General features: G+C 39.0%; 1 pseudogene; it reads right to left on the minus strand.

Moving 5' to 3' along the window:
• Positions 1-4967: 4967 nt before the first annotated feature.
• LOC117030121 (developmental pluripotency-associated protein 2-like) lies at positions 4968-5837 on the minus strand (annotated as a pseudogene).
• Between the last annotated feature and the right edge of the window lie 1211 nt (positions 5838-7048).

Consider the following 7048-nt stretch of genomic DNA (forward strand, 5'->3'; position numbering starts at 1 on the left):
TGGTATTAGATCCTCTTTGAAGGTTTGGTAGAATTCACTAGTGAAGCCATCTGGTCCCGGACTTTTGCTTTTGGGAAGGTTTTGGATGACTGATTCAATTTCATTACTGGTGATCGTTCTGTTTAGATTTTCCAGTTCTTCATGGTTCAGCCTTGGAAGGCTATGTTTCTAAGAACTTGTCCATTTCTTCTAGGTTATTGAACTTGGTGGCATATAGTTCTTCCTAGTATTCTTGGATGATCCTTTGTATTTCTGTCGTGCCGGGATAACTTCCCCTTTTTCATTTCTGATTTTGTTAATTAGTGTCTTGTCTCTTTTTATCTTAGTGAGTCTAGGCAAGGGTTTGTCCATTTTGTTAATCTTATCAAAGAACCAGCTCTTTGTCACATTATTTTTTTCTATTGTCTTTTTGTTCTCTATTTAATTTAGTTCTGCTCTGATTTTTGTTATTTCCTTTCTTCTGCTGACCTTGGGTTTCACTTGTTCTTCTTTTTCTAGTTCTTTAAGGTGTAACATGAGGTTATTTTTTTGGGATATTTCTTGTTTCTTGAGATAGGCTTGTAATGATATAAATTTCCCTCTCAAAACTGCTTTCGCTGCATCTCAAACATTTTGGTAGTATGTATTTTCAATGTCATTTGTTTCTATATGTCTTTTGATCTCTCCTCTAATTTCTTCTTTGACCCAGTCGTTCTTTAAAATTATGTTGTTCAATCTCCATGTATTTGTGTTTTTTCCTGCTTTCTTTTTGCAGTTGATATCCAATTTCAAAACCTTGTGATCAGAGGAAATGTTTGGTATGATTTCAATCTTCTTAAATTTGCTTAGGCTGATTTTATGTCCCAATATATGGTCTATCCTTGACAATGTTCCACGTACACTAGAAAAGAATGTATAGTCTGATGTTTTAGGATGAAGTGCTCTATATATGTCAATTATGTCCATTTCATCTAATGTGTCATTTAGGGATGCTATTTTATTATTTATTTTCTGTTTGGATGATCTATCCATAGCTGTCAATGATGTATTTAAGTCCCCTAGTATACTTGTGTTTTGTTCAATTTCTCCCTTTAGTTCTGTCAGTAGTTGCTTGGTATATTTCGGTACTCCCTGATTGGGGGCATAAATATTGATGACTATTAAGTCTTCTTGTTGTATAGTCCCCTTTACCATTATGAAATGTCCATTTTTGTCTCTTGTTACCTTTATCACCCTGAAGTCTGTTTCATCTGATATCATTATGGGTACACCTGATTTTCTTTGGATACCATTAGCTTGGTGTGTCAATTTCCACCCTTTCACTTTGAGTCTATGCTTGTCCTTGTAGCTGAGATGTGTCTCTTGGAGAAAGCATATCGTTGGGTTTAGTTTTTGATCCAATCTGCTACTCTGTGACTTTTTAATTGGTGAGTTCAGTCCATTTACATTTAAGGTGATTATTGATATGTGAGGATTTCCTGTCATTCTATCTTTAATTTTCTGGTAAGGCTGTGTCTCCATTGTTTCTTTGCCTTTTTGCTGTTGTCTATTATTTCTGTGTGGTGGTATTCTATGATGTTTCCCTCTGTTCATTCTTTTATTACAGTATGTATTTCAGTTCCGGATTTTTTTTTCATTGGTTGCCCTTAAGTTTATGTAGAAGAAAGTTTGATATTTAGAGTATTCCATTTTCTTCAGCATGCTTACTTTCTCCAATCCCATATTCCGGTTCAGGCCTTTACTCTCCCTCTGTTTATGTTTTTGTTGTCACAAATTGTCCTTGTTGATGGTGGTTGAATAGCCTCCTGTAGTATTTCTTGTGGTACAGGTCATGTATTAGAAAATTCCCTCAGCTTCTGTATGTCTGGAAAGGTCTTTATTCCTCCTTCATATCTAAAGGATATCTTTGCTGGATATATTTTTCGTGGCTCATAATTTCTCTCTTTCAATAGTTTGAATATTTGTTTCCACTCCCTCCTGGATTGTAGAGTTTCTGCTGAAAAATCTGATGATAATCTAATGGGCTTTCCTTTGTAGGTTACCGTCTTCTTTTCCCTGGCTGCCTTGAGAATTCTTTCTTTGTCGTTGATTTTAGACAACTTCAATACAATGTGTCTTGGAGAAGGACTGTTGGCATTGAGGTAATTAGGTGTTCTATTTGCTTCTTGGATTCGAGGATCCAGTTCTGTCCACAAGTTTGGGAAGTTCTCATCGACAATTTGTTTGAATATATTCTCTGTTCCTTCTCTCTTTCTTCTCCTTTGGTATGCCCATTATTCTTATATTGCTCTTTCTGATGGAGTCAGAAAGTGCTTGGAGAGTTCTTTCATTTCTTTTAAGTCTCAAGTCTATTTTTTCTTCCATCTGTGTAATTTCCAGGTTTCTATCTTCTATGTCACTGATTCTTTCCTCCATCTGGTCAACTCTACTTCCTAAGCTGCTTATTTCATTCTTAATTTCTTCTATTGAGTTCTTAATCTCCAGAAATTCTAGTTGGTTCTTATTTAAAATTTCAATCTCTTTTGTAAAATGCTCATGTTGTTCTTTGATTGTGTTTCTGAATTCATTAAACTGCTTTACTGTGTTGTCTGGCATCTCGTTGAGTTTTTCTCAGAACTGCAATTTGATTTCTCTCTCATTTAAGTCACATATTTCCATATCTTTAAGTTTCTTTTCTGGAGACTTTTCACTTTCTTTCTGAGCTGTCTTGTTGCCTTGGGTATTCATGGCAATTACTGATTTATTATTTCTCTTCCTAGAGAAGTACAGGAGTGGCTTCTGCAACAGGTTGATAGGAAGAGGTCTTTCTTTTGTTTTCTGATACTTGTTGGTAGAATGTTTTATTTTCTCTCAACTGCAGCCTTGTTTTTCCTCTCTCACACGGTAGTGCTATGTTTTCTTTCCACTATTCCAGCTTCTCACACAATGGGGGGATTCCCTGGGAGATGCCCTTCTCCTCTGTTGATAGTTCACCTGGGTCACAAGGCGCACTGTCCATGTGGGTATGCAGAAAGCTTTTGAAGTTCCAAAGCTCTTCCTGCACCAGATTCAGAGTCCGTATGTTTCAGCAGTTCTGTTTACTCCTGCAGGGTTCCACCCAGATTGGTGGGGCCAGGGGTGGGGTGAGTTGTGAGAGGTGGCCCATAGCAATGGCGGCGACCACCACCACTGACAGTCCTGCTTCCACATCTCCCTCCCCTTTGCGGGAACTAGTTGGGCTGCGAATCTCTGTCTGCGGTCCACAGTTCTCAGAACAGCAAATATTCTGTTCTTTTGATCTGACACTGCTACTTTTCTGCTTCTAGCCCCTGGCAGGTGGGGGCGGGGCGAGCTCTGGAGGGTAGGGAGGGGGCAGCTAATCTCATTGCCTAAGACTTCCGTTCTCTGCTTGGCAGTGAAGGCTTAAACCACCGTTTTCAGCCTTCTTCCCTCAGTCTTTGCTGTGCAGCCTCTGCTGTGAGTGATGGGTTCAGCCGTGTTATATGCTGTCCCCTCAGCCCTGTGGACCATAAACAGAGCCCTAGCAGTCCAAGTTCTTCCCTCTCCCGCAGCTGGGGTAGTTCCAGGATGCCGTGAGCTCAGAACACTGAGCTAGGGCTACATCCTGCGCCCGCGGGTCTCTGTCTCAGCACTTCTTCCTTCCCCCTCCCCCGCTCACGTGATTCACTCAACTCTAGATGAATTCAGTAGTGCGTCTCTTCCTCTTGCATGTCTGCTGTGCAGGGAGTCCTTTGTGGAGTTATAGTTGTTCCATTTGTTGTAAATTCCAGTGCTGATTTACAGAGGCTCACCTCAAGCTTTCATTTTGATGACGTCCCCAATCAGACTCTTAAAACCTATGACTCATATCTTTTTTTTTTTCACTTTCTGATCAACATTTTCCTTTCTAACTTCCTGTGATCTAGCTTCTTTCTTCTCCCTCGCTATCCTCCCTCTGCCCCACCATTCCACCACTTCTTCCAATCTACTTTCTCCACTGGCTTTAACTTTCCTTTACTACAGCCTATACTCATGAATATGTTCTTATTCTTTTTGACATGAATATTTCTATACTTTTAACAGTGTTCATTGGTTTACTAAATATATATTCAGTTCCAACCATGTGCCAGACATTCTTCTTTCTTCTAAAAGAACTTTTTTCCTTCCTTCCTTCCTTCCTTTCTTTCCCTAACTTTTTTCTTTCTTTCTTTCTTTCTTTCTTTCTTCCTTCCTTCCTTCCTTCCTTCCTTCCTTCCTTCCTTCCTTCCTTCCTTCCTTCCTTTCTTTCTTTCTTTCTTTCTTTCTTTCTTTCTTTCTTCCTTTGTCTTCCTTCCTCTCTTCCTTTCATTATTTTAAAATTTTTCCAACTTTATTGAGATATGACATTGTATATCTTTAAGGTGTACAATGGGCTGAATTGTTACATATATATAGAGATATGATTACCACCATCGTATTAGCTAACACCTCCATCATGTCACATAATTACTATTTGGTTTTTGTGGTAAAAATATGTAAGATCTATTCTCTTGGGAAATTTCAAGTGTATGGTACAAAATTGTTATCAATCATTATAATGCTGTGATACAGACTCCCAAGAAATTATCTCATAAACGGAAGTTTGTACTCTTTGACCAATATTTCCCCATCACCTACACTGTCTGGCCCCTTTCAATCACCACTCTAGTCTCTTTTATAGGAGGTCAGCATTTTTAGATTCCACATATAGGTGATATTATACAGTATTTGTGTTTCTCTGTCTGATTAATTTCACTTAGAATAATGTCTTTAAGAATCATCAATGTTGTTACAAATGGCAGGAATTCATTCCTTCTCATGGCTGAATAATATTTCATTGTATGTTTATACCATGTCTTCTTAATCCATTCCTCTCTCTCTCTCTCTCTCTCTCTTTTTTTTTTTGTGAGCTATCTATCCACCATTTATTCTTTATTAACACATGGCCAATCCAAAAGGAATGATATGATTGTGTTCAAACCAGGTTGCTTCTACTTCTTCATTGTAGTTAATCTTTCCATCATCCTCTTATTCCTCTTAACACAATCAGGGCATAACATATTATCTTCTAGTTCTGCATATGGGAAAGTGCAGGCTGGCAACAGGAAGAGAGAGATCATCTTCTTAGGAGGGTCAGGCACCCACGCCTGACCTGCATAGAACTGCAGGCGAACCCAACCCTCTCTGTCTGCCAAGAGAGGTCTGCCATGGACCACACACCACCTGACACCAGAGGTTTGCAGCAGAAAGTTCTCAGCAGAAGCAGGAATGGGACATGAATTCATAGCCTTAGGTTGAACGGCTCTTGCAGCAAGTCTTGCCCATGCTGCCAACATGGCTTCCTGAGCTGACGTTATCACTTCAATGCTGTTGGTCATTTGCTCTCTCTCACTCATCTTACAAATTTACTTACTCCTTGCTTTCTTGGTCACCATCTTGCATTTCTTTGAACTTGACTCCTGTAGTATTTCAGGAATGTTTTGTTTTTCTTCAGAGTATGCATGTTCCTTGAGCCTCAGATAAACGTCTATTTTCTTGCCATCAGTACTCAAATTAAATTGTTGGCACCAGTTCCGCAAAGTGTCCCAATGCACTTTATTAATTGAAGGCAAAATGGTCGGCAAGGGGAGCATTGGTTTTGGACAAGCTTTGAACTGTTCACTCGTTTGAGGAAGATAAACTTCATCATCTGTCCTAGGAATCTTCAGGTTGTCTTCTGAGATTGAAGAAATGCTTGGTACAATTTCACGTTTTTCATTAGGTTCCTCACTAACTGGAACCAATGTGAGAATCACACTTTCTTCCTCTAATTCAACCTTAACGTAATCTTTTTCGCTGCTATCAAAATTTGAATTTGCCATTCCCAGGAACACTCAGAGAACAGCAAAGCCAGCAGAGTTAAGGATACCTGCAGTTTACTCCTTTTAACCTAATCCATTCATCTCTTGAAGGATAGTTAGGTTTTTCCCAGGTCTTGGCTATTATGAATAATGCTCCAATGAATATGGGAGTGCAGATAACTCCTCAAACGACTGTTTTCCATTCCTTTGGGTATATATCCAGAAATGGAATTGCTGGATTAAAAAACAGTTCTATTTTTAATTTTGGAAAAACCTCAAACTGTTTTTAATAGTGTACCAAGTTACATTCTCACCAACAGGGCACATGGGTTCCCTTTTCTCCACATCCTCTCCAGCACTTGTTATATCTTGACTTTTTGAAAACAGGTGTTCTAACAGATGCAAAGTGCTATATCATTGTAGTTTGATTTGCATTTCCCAGCTAAATGATGTTGTGCATCTTTCCATGTACCTGGTGGTCAATTATATATCTTCTTTGGAAAAAGGTATATGAGGTTGGGCAATTAAGATCATGAACTCATCCTAGAAAAAGTGCTACATACCTCATTGCTGAATATCACTACAGTCACTTTTAAAGTACTCCCCAAGGGAAGCTATGCACTGATGCCAGCACTTAGTCCTCCCTTCAGAGAAATTTTGGAACTCTTTTTCTAGAATGGGCATCAGAGCTATCATCGTATCATACTTGATGTCCTGAATGTCATCAAAATATCTTCCTTTCAATATTTCCTTTATCTTCCGGTAAAGGAAGAAGTCACTGGGGGCCAGATCAGGTGAGTAAGGAGGGCGTTCTAATACAGTGATGATTTTATTAGTCTTAGATGCACAAAACAATGTAATAGTTAGACATTTATCATTTATATCCCTCACACTGTGTCAACCCCCTCCCCCATCCACTATACCTCTGACATCACACACAGCCATTACATTTTCACTGTCTATATTCCTAATGCTGTACTCCACTTCTTGTAACTATATGCAATATATATACATATGAACTTGTAGTTTACATTCATTATTGTTCAGCTTCAGCTTCAGGTGTACAGTGCAGTGATCAGGCATCTACATCTTCCCTGAGGTGGTCTCCCTAACGAGACAAGTGTCCAGTGGATACCCTACAAAATCTTTACAACATTATTGATTACATTCCCCAAATTAACTTTCGTAACCCCGTGGCAATCTTGTGGTTACTGACTGTGCTTTCTATTCCC

The sequence above is a fragment of the Rhinolophus ferrumequinum genome, chromosome X (assembly GCF_004115265.2).
Source record: "Rhinolophus ferrumequinum isolate MPI-CBG mRhiFer1 chromosome X, mRhiFer1_v1.p, whole genome shotgun sequence".
In the NCBI taxonomy this organism is placed as follows: Eukaryota; Metazoa; Chordata; class Mammalia; order Chiroptera; family Rhinolophidae; genus Rhinolophus; species Rhinolophus ferrumequinum.